Raw genomic sequence first — 14,838 nt, forward strand, 5'->3', positions numbered from 1 at the left:
ACACAAAATCGGATAGATTAAGTGTTCATAGATGTCCATCTTTCCATTTCATAACTGCGTCTGTACATACATGGGCGTAATAGTTTAGAAATAGGGCATGAGGCTTATATAGGACATCCAGTCCAAATAATTACGTATATATTGATGCATTTTCTAGAAATACGAAGTTGAATATTTGTGGAAAAACCTGGAAAAACAGCAATATATAATTAATTTAATATTCATCAATTTCAAATCTGTGAACAGATCGTTTTTCTCCAAGAGAAAACTACACAAAGGAAAGTAAAAAATTTAATTTTGGCAGTTCGACGCGTCGGCTAGACGAGTAACGTGTTAAATGCAGTCAACTGAATATGAATTGACGGCACATTTATTTTTTGTTTTGTTTTAATTAATTTGCCTCACACCTAATATACCCAGAAGTTTACGATCATTGCTCTCCTTTTACACAATTTGTTATCCTGTAGCCTGTATAGATAGACGATGACAATGACGACTGTTAGTCCAACAGAGCACGCTGTACGCCATATTTATTTCTACTGACACCGACACAACCAGTGATGCTCGTACACGATGACGCGCAGTTTGCCCCATTGACGAGTTTTTGGAAGTCGCTACCGTCAGGCGCTAATAAAATTGGGTGTCTCGAGTCTAACATCCGGAACCGGCGTCAAGCATTAGCATATCAGGCGGCTGAATCCAGTACAAACAAGATGCCTAATCCCCGAATCTAGAATATGTACGCTTCCTGTGTATCTTTGAAGGTCGCACCATTGAGCTACCAAGCAGTTTTTGTTTTTTTATTGCTGGCTGCTACTACCATCACTAACACTATCTCTACAGTTAGGAAACTGGTACTACAATGGAGTCACCCGTGCCGTAGCCTTGAAGACCTCGTGACCCGCAGCTTCTTCTTCTTAGCGAAGGTCAAGCGAAGGACACGATTTTCGATACGTCTTGATCTCCCAAAGTCACGAGCAGTAGCAACAATAATGGCAATAGAAAGAACAATATGTTGCTCGACAATTCGGCTGCTTCGTTTACAGCGATACGTTGAGATCGAGTGGGTTAACGCCAAGTAGTACATCGATACTAGTTACTTCATAAAATATTGCAGGGCTCATAATTACTATAAATAGACCAACCACTTCATACGAACTTTGAGAAATCGTACCGTTCCTAGCCTCCGCATACGGATGTCCTGGTAACGGCGCTGAATCACATCAATGGCGTTGTCAACTAAATTTCAGGATATCCGATCCATATCGAGCACTCCTTCAAGCATCGAAGTAATTCGACTGGCTCTCTTTCTCTCTCTCTCTCTTCCGATTTTGGGCTGGTTCTAATTCGGAGTACGCTTCATCCGTTTTTTTCAATATTTTGCTCTGTTCCTGTCCTCTTATTTTGAGACAACGCCACCATTCACTTTTGTAGATTATAGATGCGACAAAAAGTAGATAACACGAAGGCTGACGAGTCAAATGTCGAGGAAAAAATGAAGTCGACAAAATGACTGAGGACGCCAGATTGTTTCGTCGAAACCACATTCGCGAGCTCGACGACTGGATGACTTGGCCGGAGCCGCTGCTGTCATCGCTATCTCTTGAAAGAAAAGAGTAGCGAGTAGTGGGGGTGACTGGCTGAGACGCGGTCCGTTTCAAGTCGCACTGGGGTGCTGCGGGCTTTGACGCAGTCAGTGGCAAGCACAGCCGACCACACGCGCTATTCAATAGAAATCGATGAGCCTTTGCTTCCTTCTTACGTGCGCTTTGCTCATCTCTTACAACCTTACCCCCCCCCCCCCCCCCCACAATACTTGCGCTCCAACAATTTGACTCCTTTAGGGGCGTAAAAGTGCCGGCAGTAGCAGCAGTCCGTCTCAGGCTCAACGCATCGTTTCTACGACTGCGATGGGGACAAGGAGCTCGTTTCCTTTCAATTTTCGACCGTTGTTGAAATCTGTGCAAGATCTCGCCTAGCTAGAGTCAGTTTCGGCATTCAACAGCAGTCAAGGAGAGGAAGAAGAAGAAGGGAGAAGCATAAAATTCGGGATCGTCCGCAACTGTACTACGGTCGAAGCCAGTTGAGGGACTCCTCAGATCCATATCGCTCTTCATCTGCACAACAGCAACTCCTACAGAGAAGCCACGTCCTCTTTTTGATCGGTCTGTCGGTTGCTTGGCGCCACAACGACTACCGCTTCTGCTGCCGTAATCTCGTTGCGGGCGAGGGCGGAGTCTGACGGTAGGCGCACGCCCCTTCTCCCTGACCTGCGCGACCGGTGCTTTCCGGCTGTTCTCTGTCGAAGGGTAACAGATCCTGCCGTTCTCCGTCCCCTCTCTTCCTTCAGTCCTCAAATACTTCCGCCCCCGCCTCTCTAAGCTCTCCAGCAACCCCCAACCTTTCCGCGCTCCCTCTTCCCGAAATTTGCGAGTTCACACCACGTCTTATACACATCCACGCGTTTACCACTCACCCACTCGGCTCCTCATCCACCTGCCGCCTTCACCACGCTGACCCGTGGAAGAACAGTGCTTGCATTTGCAGCTGTAGGTACCTATCTAACGAGACTCGTTCCTTACCTTACTCAATCTGGGCTTCAGCGAAGTGCTAAATTGAAAGCTGGCCTACTAGGAGAAATCTAAACATGTTGCCAATTGTGTAAAACGATGCGGTAAATAACTGTAACTGCTAAATTACTTCTACTAATAAATACAGCAGACGAAGTAGTAGAGTCAAATTGTCTCTTCGGGTTATTCGAGGTGTAACCATTGTAGCTTTAAGATGTTTATGTTTCTGTTGTGACTTTACGCATTAGGTTTTATTAGATCAACAAAGATGTGGCCGTTTATTGACACTGTTTCAATTGGACTAACTATAATAATAATAATGAGCACTGATTCAGCCACACTTGTTAGCTACAGTATACCATAATATTGCTATTTCTATTTGGGGTAGTAAAACGATAGGTCGGTCGCAGTAGGCCGCGGCCGTTGCTGCTCCAACGCGCGCGCATTTCGATCAGGGCCACGGAACTTCGGCCCACCCAGAACTGCCAGCCGTTACCGATTGTGGGTCTGTCATTGCGACTTGTGAATGTTGGCACGTTATTACGATGGGTCGCCTTGAAGGTAAATGATAGATTCGACGAACTTTTTCGTTCATCCGTCGTTATCACAAAGGCTTGTTGCTTATTTGTAGTTCGCAGCGACCGTAACATTGGCGGCAGCAGTTATATGATGTACGATAAAATATTATACCAGGGAGCGACTACGGATAGCAGTGATAGCCAGTGTTACTTCCACTACCTATGCTACGCACCGTGAAGCTATCGTAAGAGAACATACAATATATAGTATAGCACAAATATTTACACTTGCAGTGTTGATAATAAAAATGGGTGGACCTTATGCTCCTGGCTGGCGAAAGTGATCGAATAACGGCAACTGGAGTTCCACGGCGGAACTGACACCGCCCACTGCAGTGGGCAAAGCTGCAGTAGCGAGGCACGTGGGTGAGAGAGAAGATAATCGGCACGAGCACAGTGATTTCGTTAGAGCAATGCCCCGTCTTCCTCACTATCCCTTCTGTTATACACGTTCGTGCAGTTTCTGTCCGCAGCACTGCATGACCGCCGTAGCGTTGTCATTGGCACTGCGTCCACCATCAGCAAAAGTTCTAACAGAAAAGAAACAGGGTTCTATACCGCCAATATATAAGATAGGTGTGCGGGCTCAAAGCGGCTATGAAGGTAAAGCCTGTCTATACGTTATTTCGTTTTTTTACTGTTGTTGTTTTTGGAAGCAGGAGGAGTAAACGTTTGGGGCGTGGCGTGGTTTTTGTTGTCGCGCTATCCGACACACAACACGGCGGCCGGAGTCGCCGCGGGCCATCAGCAATTATCTTTTCTGTCTGTCTGTAGTGGTGTCTGCGTATATCTGACCAATAAGGCTTGCATGACGGTCGTTATCGTCAGTGATTGTTTTAGATGAACAGTTTGGACGGAAGTACTGACACTAGCTCAATGGGGGAGTGCCGTTGATTGTCCTGTTTCTGTGAGTGATGCTAATGATGACGACGACGCTTAAGTGCTTCATCTTTTCATTTTCGTTACAAGCCAGGCGTGGTGGTATCATGTCAATGGAGCGGTAGGGGGCGCGTGTGTAATACCATCAGCAGCTTGACTCTTTTGTCATCACCCCACTGATATTGACGTAGTCTATCTCTTTCTTGCCGAGTGCGTGTGTATGCCTGTATAACAATGACAGCAGTCAGAGTCTGATCGCTGGAATGGTGATCTATATTCTCTGCCCATCTGCTCTGCTCTTCCCAACGAATTGATCTTCTTGTCACTACGAGACGTCATACGTAAAAGTGACGGCTCCAAATACTAACTTAATCTACGCGGCCGCTATAGTTGTAGTTATTTGTCCGCACCGAAGTATGACGTTTTGAATTCAATGATACTACGTAGCATCCTTTATTACGTACATCGGATGAAGTCAAATTACCATGAAGCATAACAGTAATGATGATGTACTTCGTTTCAAGCAACGCTAGAAATCGTTCTTTGATTCGCTACATAAACCGGCTGTACAGCACAAACCGGTGACAGCGTATTTTCTGTTTCGTAGAATACGTATATTGGATGCTGGTTTTCGACTAAAAGATCTTCTGACTAGCGGCTCCTGTAGAAGCAGCGACCTGACTATTTATTTCGATGATAAAACTTTTAGCTGAAACTGATACTACAGCATATAACTAATTATCTATTACGTGAAATTATATCTAATTCGTATTCAGTAAGTACCTTTATTTATCTCACTTAACGTTTCTTTCATTCGTAGATCCTCTCCAAATCGCAACGGCGAAGTTTAAGACTGAGATACTCATCAAATATGGTGACTGGGTGAAACGACGCTTTGCGTCGAGTCAGCGTGCAAAACGCCAAACAATAATGATCAGTAGGGACAATGATGATTAAACGGTGATGCAATATCTGCTCCATGATAGGTAATGGAGTAGGGTAGATCTTGACGACTTTCTGATTTATGTACCTGTATCCTATATTTGTGTGTGATTAACAGCACATTGACGCAGAAACATCTCGTCACTGGATCAACGAAAATCGAACGTGTCATGGCTGATTGATTTAACTGTATTAGATCGTGCACGTGCCGCGAGATGGGCATCTCGCCTAAAGGATGACGCGAATTTATGTCAGGCCATAATTGATTCGAGCGGTTCGTCTATATATCTGTCGTTTGTTCAGATCGTGCGTCACGGGCGCTTTCATTCAGTCAGACTTCCTCTTTCCTTTGTTGGACAACTTAATGGAAGGCGATATGTTTATATAGGATGTATTGTTAGTTACTTTTTTGTAGTCCTTCAGTATTCTTAATTCGTTACGGCTCCGAAGTTAATTATCGCTTGCTAATATTATGTTAAGTTATTATGTATGTATATTAAATCGAAAACAAGTGTCGTCATCGTCGTCGTCGATACATTGCGGTTCAACGTTCGGCATCTTTTTCCGGATTCTAATCGCAAACGTGAAACTGCTGTAGTTAGCCATTGATGACGCCGCAGTTTCTGGCAGCCAACTTTCTCTCCGTGATTTTTTTGTGAATGGCGCTCATCATCTTCCATCGTCTATCCTCGTTGTCGTATAGTTAACGAGCGACGGTTAGTATTTGGCGTCCACGCCACTGATGTGTGTCTGTATCTGTCTACGACGCATGTTATTGTTGTATTTGGTCGATGCTTTCTTTTCAATGGCTTCCAGCATCATCCATTTTCGTTCACTGGATCAGCCAGCGGATCCTTTCCATTGACGTTGCTCGTGCAGAAGTAGTAGTTCTAGTTCTAGTGCTAGTTCATTTCATCACAGTTAGTGTGACGATGATGCTGTTTTTCTCTTTTTCGTAGTATTTTTCATTTTGTCGCGATTCGCTTGCCCTCGTTCACTTCCCTCGGTTTCTCTCGTGGTGATTCACGTACTCCCCTCCCGCACCAGTTGTCTACTCAGCGCACTCTATAGATCGTCGTCTCTGCGTGTTCGTGGCAGGTCAAGCACTTCCAAGATGGCGGACGGGATTAACAACGAAAAAGCAACACAACAAACATCATATACACACACACACACACACTCATATACACTAAAAATCATTTAAATATACAAATGAAGCTGCCATTACGCCAGCAATGGATATTGCCGAATCTATCGTCGCCGTCCTTGTCGTCCTGCAGTTACCGTGGCAACGACAAGGGTCATTATATGTATGGATTATATGTAGAGTAATTGATGTCTCGTTTTTCGGAGTAAGACTTGTTCGGAATAGCAGAATCAGTGAAGGGGTATATTTGACAATAGACATGCTTACGATTCACTTTAGTAGATCAGCACTGAGAGAACACAGGGAACGTATCTAGGACCAGCGGTTAAAACGTCTGATGAATCACCTCAGCTAAATGCATATAGAACGCTATTGTCATAAATTTGTTTCTTTCAAGTACTTGACTAATTGACTCGTACCGAACCTCTCTTTTTTCAGGTAAAGACGGACGCTGCAGTTTCATTTCTAAAGGTTATCCGCAACGTATTGTATATATTGTAAAGTGGAAAAACAGCAGCGTCCTTTCAACGCGTCGTAAAGGCCAGTGTTTTGGAAATCATTTTTAAGGGCTCCTTGATTCTATCATGGACGCTGCAGTTGGTCAAGCGATAGGTTAACGTGTTTGTTGCGGTTGTATGTCAGAATATCTGTACTATACAGGCACCGTACGGTATGTGTTATCTAACATATTAGCATTACCTCATAGTAACCATAGGTAAATCTGCCACGCCATCACGTACCGTTGATGAACTGGTTGCTTTCGATATAGAAGTCTAGTAAACGTTTCTTTGTGATTTTTTTTTTTTGACCATATTCATATATCATAGTTGAAATGTTTGCTAAAGTTAAGAGATTCATATATTTCACTTTTATATTTCACAGTCCTCACCTGCGGTTTATGTAGCACTGAAAACAGTAAGGCTCGAATCTCTACGCAGAAAAACTAGCTCGTTTGTTTAATATCGCTAGCTAAGATCGACACCTCGGCGACTCATTCAAATCAGCGTTGGCCTCACAGAATATAAGCTGGCCTACTGTAAATCGTGCTAATCTTGTGTAGGTACATGTAGATGTGCTTGTACATAGTGATATTTAAGGAACTGCAGCGGCTACAAACAACATACGCGTATTTGCCTCCCCTCATAGCGCCAGTCTCAGGGGGTTTTCAATCTTTAAGGGATACAACGTAGCCGGCCTGCAGGACTTGTACATGTTTGGAGAAGCTCTTAATATAAGTACCGCGCCTGAGGATGCTATATTCATGCTTCGGCTCGGATCTGCGGTAGCCCAACAAAGCGAACCGAGTTCTACCAGTCTGTCCAGTGGAGGCTTCTTCTCGAAAAGGCCAAAACACTTTCACGGTGGTCGCCGGTCGCCACCTTGTTTCAGCCATGTAAAAACGCGTTTTCTATACTTCAATACGTCTGCCGTTGTTCGCGCTGTCTCGCTCTTTTTTGCCAATGGATGTACCTGCACAAACAGGAGTACCGTACGGATCTGTGAAACCTAATATCCTCGCACGGGTACCTTCCATTCGAATCGTGAATTCAGCCTATAGAAGTAGCTTTTATAGAAAAGGCTGCATTACGCAAGAGGATGCGGTCATCGTGCGTTACCGTACGGAAGTTGTATCTCTATGTATATTCTTGTGAGGACTCAGTCTTTGTTTCCCCCTGTTCGCTTATCGCGTTTGGACCATAGGTGTGTTGGCATTGAGGTTCTGTACGAGTCTAAAGGAACGATAGTCTCCGACTGCAATCCGCTTCCGTATAGGACGGGCAGGCCTCCCGACCTCCTGGTCCACTACAAGAGCTTGTAGAAGGGCTGGTCGCCTGCATGGCGGCGAGCACCTGCGAAAAGCATTGCCGCGATCATCATCACCATCACCTCATATGATTTGCTTTGCTTCGAAAGAGAATGCAGCCAAGTTGAAAGTTTCAGCAGAAGAATCTGTTCCAACTCATATGCCCTCCCTTTTCCCTAGTGTTATACCAATAGAGGAGAACGGTGCGCTGGCCGGCTAGAAACTATCCGTTGTTACTCGTTGCTGTCGTCGCGCTATAGAATGTGGCGAGGCAGCGAATTACTGCTACAACTGCAACTGCTATTGCGGCTATCAACTAGCTCTCCCATAGCAGCTGCAGCGAGATTCTACGCCAGGAGAACAGTGGCTTTATAAAGCTATAGAGCCAACAAACAGGAAAACGATGGATCTCAGCCCAATGGGACAAAAGTCAGGAGATTGGGTTCTTCGATGCCAACCACTGCTATGTAGCTCTGCAGGGTCTGGCTGTGTTTGTGTGTAAGTGCGAGCGTGCAGGCGTGCATGCGTGCGTGTGTATGTGTAATGTGTGTCTGTATGACGTTAGCCAGGGCGAGTGGGCCAAGGAGTCGAACAGGCAAAATAGATTAGGAATGACTGACCAATGACCACACAGGCTCAGCTCGACCCGGCGATTCATCATTGCTGGCCTGCTTCGGACTTGCAGTCGGCTCCTGCTGCTTATAGTATTGCTCTCCCCATTGTCTCGGCTTTGGACATTATCTCGCCGCGCCTACGGCCGGCGGGGTGATGCCGCGTATTGTGCAGGCGTCGCTGTGGATGTAATCAGACGATTTTTCGAGGTGAGATACGATATATAAGTTACCTATAGCTCCACCTGCAAGGCTGAAATACTTGCCACAACTTACGTCATAAGCAAATTCTGCATCTATTGCTGTGAAGAATATAAAACCATATATTGCATCGTTGTATTACATCATGAGGCAGACTAATCTTTTTGGTGGTCATATCTTCAGAAGCGTTAGAAGAAAATTTGCTCTATGAGCATTGTATGGATGTTGCACAGTGAAGGAATATTCTTACTAGTTAAAAAAAAAAAAGTTTTACTTTATATTATGTCTCACTTTGAAAGGTAATAAAGCTCGGATTAATTAGCCCAGTCACTTGTATTAGTATAAGTCAACGAAAAGGCTATTCCAAGGATCGTTCTTGTCGAAAAAGATGTCCCTGAATAGCTCAGATTCATCAGATTTCTTGGATCTCAGACTTCTTATTAGTACTGTCTTAGTCATGGAGGATACGTTTGGATATTTCTCTATTCTCTAGGTAACAACCAATAATAGCTCGTCGTTATTTTCAATATTCCAATGGCGTTTTACTCAGATCATGACTTCGTTTCTTCGTCGCATACAATAATCTAATACGCGTTATTGTTGACCTGACGATGGCGGCCCACGATAGCGGGCATAACGCGCCTCATTCACTTACTCGCTCACTCGATACAATTGGTGTTCCTGATTACAGGCGTTTTAAAAATGTATTCGATCGGCTCGCGCTAAGCTGCACTAGGGGCGTTTAGTCAATGAGATGAATCCAGCCTGAGATCTACTTGGTACTACCCTCACTAACACTTGTCTTTACTGTGACTATCCTATTGTGCATAATATGTAAATTTGCCCAAGGCGTAGATGTTCGTGGTAGGTCGATGGACGTTGCCCGCAAATCAATGTCGTTGCCTTCACAACAGCCGTCTGATGCTCCAAATGTTTAGCTCGACGATGTTCACTCAGACGTGTTGCTATAACAGTAACAGTAGCAGTCGTTGTGGGCAGCCACGATACCGTGCTACAAGCATTACTAGCGGCGGAGAAGCTCGATATTGACCGGTGGCAACGCTCGCTGGGTCGCCTGACCGGGAAAAAGCCAATGCCACAGGTTAGTGCGACCCCACTCGATTACGATCATCTTCTCAAGGGGCTCGTGTCCTCTCGATACAACAGAAAGCGAGCGAGATGTGCCACAGAGCCTACATATCTATACAACACAATGCAATGGGAGCACACAAGTTGCATGCGTTGACTAAGTCGACCGTTCGGACTCAAACGCAGTCGTGCAAACATTTCTAGAATCTTTTGTGAAGAAGAAAAGACTTCGATCAGTTGACCCTCGCCAGTCCAAGTCCCGTCGCCCTGTGCTCTCTGTTCCTGCATAGACAGAACGCGTTCGCTTCACAGCGACGATAGTGCTCTCAACTGCGCGATACATCGACTGGCTGGCTGATCTCGCCTTCCCTGCTTTACATAGAGATCCCATCAGTTCGAAACGCAGAAGCATGTAACGCCTCACGTCGACTGACTGCTCACCGTTCAGTCTTCCTTAGCGGCGGCGCCTTTTGCCCTTGCCTGCAAGTAACGGTGAAAGAAGAAAATTTGGTAGGAGATAGTGCCGTCCTGTTTTGCCCTGCAATAGCGTGTCTTAAACATCGGCTTGCAGGACAGCTTCCAGCAAGCAGATCTCCTCAAGCAGGAAACGACAGTGCCTGGCGGAGGACAAAGAGAATATGCCTGCTGCGTACTGCCCAACACAGCAAAGAGGTGCATCATGTGAGACTGCGGGTTGGACCAGTCCACGAGACTGATTTATGGTTGTGGCGCCTCCGTGCGATGGATATGACGGGGCAGTACGGCGGGGCGGAAGACTGGACGATAGCAAGACGATGATGACGCCACCGGTAGTGGCGTAGCTGGCGAGAAATGACGCGGTGCGTGAGTTGCCCGCCGTCTTTCCCTACTGCTTGGCTATCTGCTGTCGCGTCTCAGGTCAGTTGAGATTAGGGAGCAGAAGCATCCCGATAAAGAACACGAACCCCACCCCTATAGACTTTACCTATCTTCCAGTAGTAGTGCGTGTGGCAGTGCGCGTATAGCTTACGAGAAGCCGGCCTGTAAACAATCAGGCCTGCTGTAGCTAACGGCTACGCGGCTAACACCTGCTTACAGGGATCAGGTTCACGCTCGCTTTGTGTTAGCATGTGGCAGTCAGACAGATACAGACCGCAGTTCATTTTGGGAGTAACTGCTTTCAATTGGCGACTTTCGATAGTTCGATACACTAGAAAGAGACCGTTCAACATATAAACTTAATGCGCATGCGGAATACATGATTCAGCTCTACATGTTTCTTTAAACATTAAAAACCGAACAGGGACATGAGATTTGGAATAGAACCTTAAAATAAGACTAAACTTTCTCATTGACGTCTTATTAAATTAAAAATACTGAGCTAGTTAGTGGTTTAACGGACGACATCGAGGTTAAATCGCCAATGGTATATCTTCGCGTCGCAGATCATCGTAAGTGCCCTCGTTCCTTCTCGCGCTTTTACTCCTTCTAAGACCCACCTCGATAAGGGAGTTCATCGTTGCTTTCGCTCTCTAGTTGTGCCTCCCCCGCAATTCGCCATCGAGACGCTGCCCAGTCGCTTTCATCTGCTGCCCGCTGTGGCCCGGGCACCCTGGACTGGGTCAATCAGGGAGATCGCTCGCCTCGTTCTTTAGCGTTGGTGGCGGCTGCTCTTGCTGCTGTCGTTCGTTCTTTCAGAGTTATTAAGGGGGAGCGGAGGGGTGCGCAACGCGACATAGACGATGACGACGGCCAAGCCGAATAAGTGAGAGAACAGAGTGGTGGGAGTCGAAGATCGAGCGATGAAGTCGAAGAAGAGCAACCACCGATGGGTCTCGGCTAGAGGCTGAAGGAGGGAAGGGATCATTGAGGCAGCTAATGGGGGCGACGGGGTATTGCAATGCGGCGGTTTTGTTGTCGTGTAGTCTGTGTATGAGAGAATATGTGGGGCGGGGGTTGGTATTAGCAAATCTAATGTAGCGCCAGAGCGGCCGCAGGAACGGAATCTCCTGAGTTGCGTTTGTTGGACAGAGCAGCGGTGACCGCAGTACAAGTCTCCTTTACTTCTTTTTGGCTTGTGATAGGAAGAACAACCAACACATCTGACCGCTACCACGATTACTACTACCACGGCGGCCGCCACTGCCGCCGTCCCGCTTCACCACAATGACCCCAGCAACCCCCATCCTCCCACTAGTCGCTCCTGACCACCACCCCCAATCACAAACCCCATTGGCGGAGAGACTCCCCCACCAGACCGCCCAGGCAGCCGCGACAGCGTTAGCAGCAATTTCTGCCGCAGCAGCAGCAGCGACGATGTAATAGATTTCCCATTCATCCCTCGGTGGCCGTTTGGTGCCGGCCCTTTTCGCGGTCGCTCCTTCTTCGTTTTCTTCTTCCGCCGCGTTCAAAAAGGGCGGACGATCAGCCGATCGGCGGGACTCACTTTTGCTGACTCACCTCACTGCTCCTGGCGCAGGCGTTTGCTTCGCCTGCTACTGCTATAGTACAATTGTCGTCAGTGTTCGGGTCGCCAGCATCTTCATCCTCATCACCGATCGGTCACTGACCGCCCTTCGTTACCACCAAGCAAATCGAATTGTTACAGTTTAACGGCATAGACCGCTGCTGATACCATTTCTTTACTACTTTAGCTTCTTCAATCCTCATTGCCGCTAATTTCTCTGCTGCTGCTTTTGTTGGTGATGATGATGATGATGATGATACTGGTACAGCGATGACGATTACATGGTAACGTTCATAAGCTTTACGTAAATCGCGTATGTGTGACGTATGGAGAAATTTTGGGCTCTATGGAAGTAACGCATAGACGAGTGGAGGCCCATTGATATATTCATACTGCTGATATTTGCTGGAATTAACTAATGGTATAGTATGAGCAATACCTGAATATAGGCACCGGCATCACTCTCAGCAGAAACGGTCGTATGTTGAGTGGCTGGCTTGATGCGATTGCTAGTAGTTGGCATTCACATCGTCAGATGGCTTAGTATATCGACAAATACATGTCTATGGGAACATGGCTCGTGGGTTGCCATTGTGTGTTTATGGCCGTGTTTATGTGAGTGATGTTGTAGAATGGGCGAAACATTCCATAAAGCATATTCGCAGTGACGAAGTGGGAGCAAACTCCATATGGTGGCAGTATGTGTGAGCGCTCATCACGCGTCGCAGCAAAAGCTAAAAACTCGTTCGCTGACTCGGGGTCGTAATAACAATATTTGAAAATTGCACTATGGCTAACTTCATTATTTGACACTGTAGCGCACATCAACTATCCAATGATGGGCAGAACGCTAGAGCATGGAATACACCCCTGCCGGTTGTCGTTGAACGAGACGATGACCGTGTGGCGGCGATGGCGACTACGACAGCCGCGACACTCAACGGGTGGACGAGGGTCGTCGCAGTGCAAATCGCCCCCGTACGCCCCGATCGGTAAAAGGCACGTTGTGTAGTTGGACCACTCTTTTGGGCTCTGACATAAGAGGCGACAAATGGTATCCGGAAACGCTTGGGCAGGACGAGCACTAATAGACGTGGGTTAACGTCTACCACGTCGAATTGATATGCTCGTGCGTCTACTATCACTATGGGAGCAGTAATCATAAGAAGCTGCTGCTAAAAAACGATGAATTTACTCATATCAGATAAATGCCAGGCACTTGGGACCTGAATGGCATCGGGGTTTACCGGTCGGTCATGCCCACGTAGTTTTTCCTAATGGGCAACGGCTTTTATATTCTTAGGGTTTGCAGTAATCGTAACGTGACTAATGTGCCGTACGCATAGCCCTATCATCAAAGCGTGATAGATAACCTATTTCCTGCAAAATATTACTAAAGTTCAAAATAGTTTATCAGCCACCGGCTACTCTGGAAGTGGGTTTAATTCAAAATGCAAGAGGAGATATTAAAGAAGAACTTAGAGAAGATGCTCCTTTTTCGAACGAACTTTTTCATGAAGAATTACACCGTTTGAAGAACTCGTTCACTTGATTTGTTGAGATCAAAGGTAAGGAAACAATGAAGACGAGCTTCTGAGAATTCGTATTGATGTAACACGAATTGTGAATCATTCGAAACCACACACAAAAACACAGTCTTCAGAATATACACGCTCATAATGGAGTACTCATAGTGCCTAGTTATTATGTGGCTGTAGAATTCAGCTATATAGTTTGATCAAGGATCTGACCTAAATACTCCCAGGGTAGTGATGTCCATTAGATCCACAGAAAGAAGACATTAGAATGTCTTACGATGGTGCATTGTACCAAGTTGGCCTTCATTAATTTGAAGCAAACGGGATTTAGCGAACCATATTCAGGGTCACTGTAACCGGACTGACCCGTGCAATACCGCGTCCAATGTAAGTCCTATTTGGATACGCTGGCCTGAACAGAGTGAGCAGTTGGCGTATGCACAACAGGAAAGAGCGTGCCTAATAGTTATGGATTTCGATATGGGCCAGAGCGGCTGAGAAAAACCATTTATACTTTGTTATTGATTGAACGCTTGGCCGCTTAATAGATCTGAGACATTCAATACGAAATTAGTAGGAAAAAAGAAAGAAAAACGTTCGTTATGTTATGATCAGTTTCAAGTGATGAACTATAAATTATAGTTAAACTGTATTATCAAAAAAACGATCCCATAGCGGCTGCGGCCGGCTTCGGGTTCTGCTAGTAGAAGTATTACTAAAGGCAAGGGCAGAGATAGCTGCATATATCACACTAGAAAAGAACCAGTCGTCCTTTTCAATAGGGAACATCTATCTCGATCTGGATGAGCTCAAGGCTCCTATTCGATGCAGGATGGTAAAGGCAGAAAAGGGGAGACGGGCTTCATTTGTCAACCTGCAACTCACAACTTCCAACTGGACCAAGCTTCGACTTGCCCACTTGGCTCAGTGCAGAAGTCGGATCTTGTGGGACTCTATTGTCGAGGTGAATCGCAACTTACTATTGTGCTGTGTGTTCATTCCTGGGGGCAGGGTGGGGACACAGCAAGGGGCT

General features: G+C 46.1%; 1 protein-coding gene across 3 annotated transcripts in view; it reads left to right on the top strand.

Annotated features, from left to right (window-relative positions):
• svp (COUP transcription factor 2) overlaps positions 1-14,838 on the top strand; it is an 81,796-nt gene that overhangs the window by 47,778 nt on the left and 19,180 nt on the right. The window contains exon 3 of one of the 3 annotated variants that reach the window (XR_015328370.1): positions 6,555-6,786. The exons of the other annotated variants lie outside the window; for them this stretch is intronic. The gene's annotated coding sequence lies outside the window, so the exon portion shown is untranslated. The remainder of the gene's footprint in view (positions 1-6,554; positions 6,787-14,838) is intronic. 3 annotated transcript variants of the gene reach the window in all.

Source organism: Varroa destructor, unplaced genomic scaffold, assembly GCF_002443255.2.
Source record: "Varroa destructor unplaced genomic scaffold, Vdes_3.0 BEIS01000005.1, whole genome shotgun sequence".
In the NCBI taxonomy this organism is placed as follows: domain Eukaryota; kingdom Metazoa; phylum Arthropoda; class Arachnida; order Mesostigmata; family Varroidae; genus Varroa; species Varroa destructor.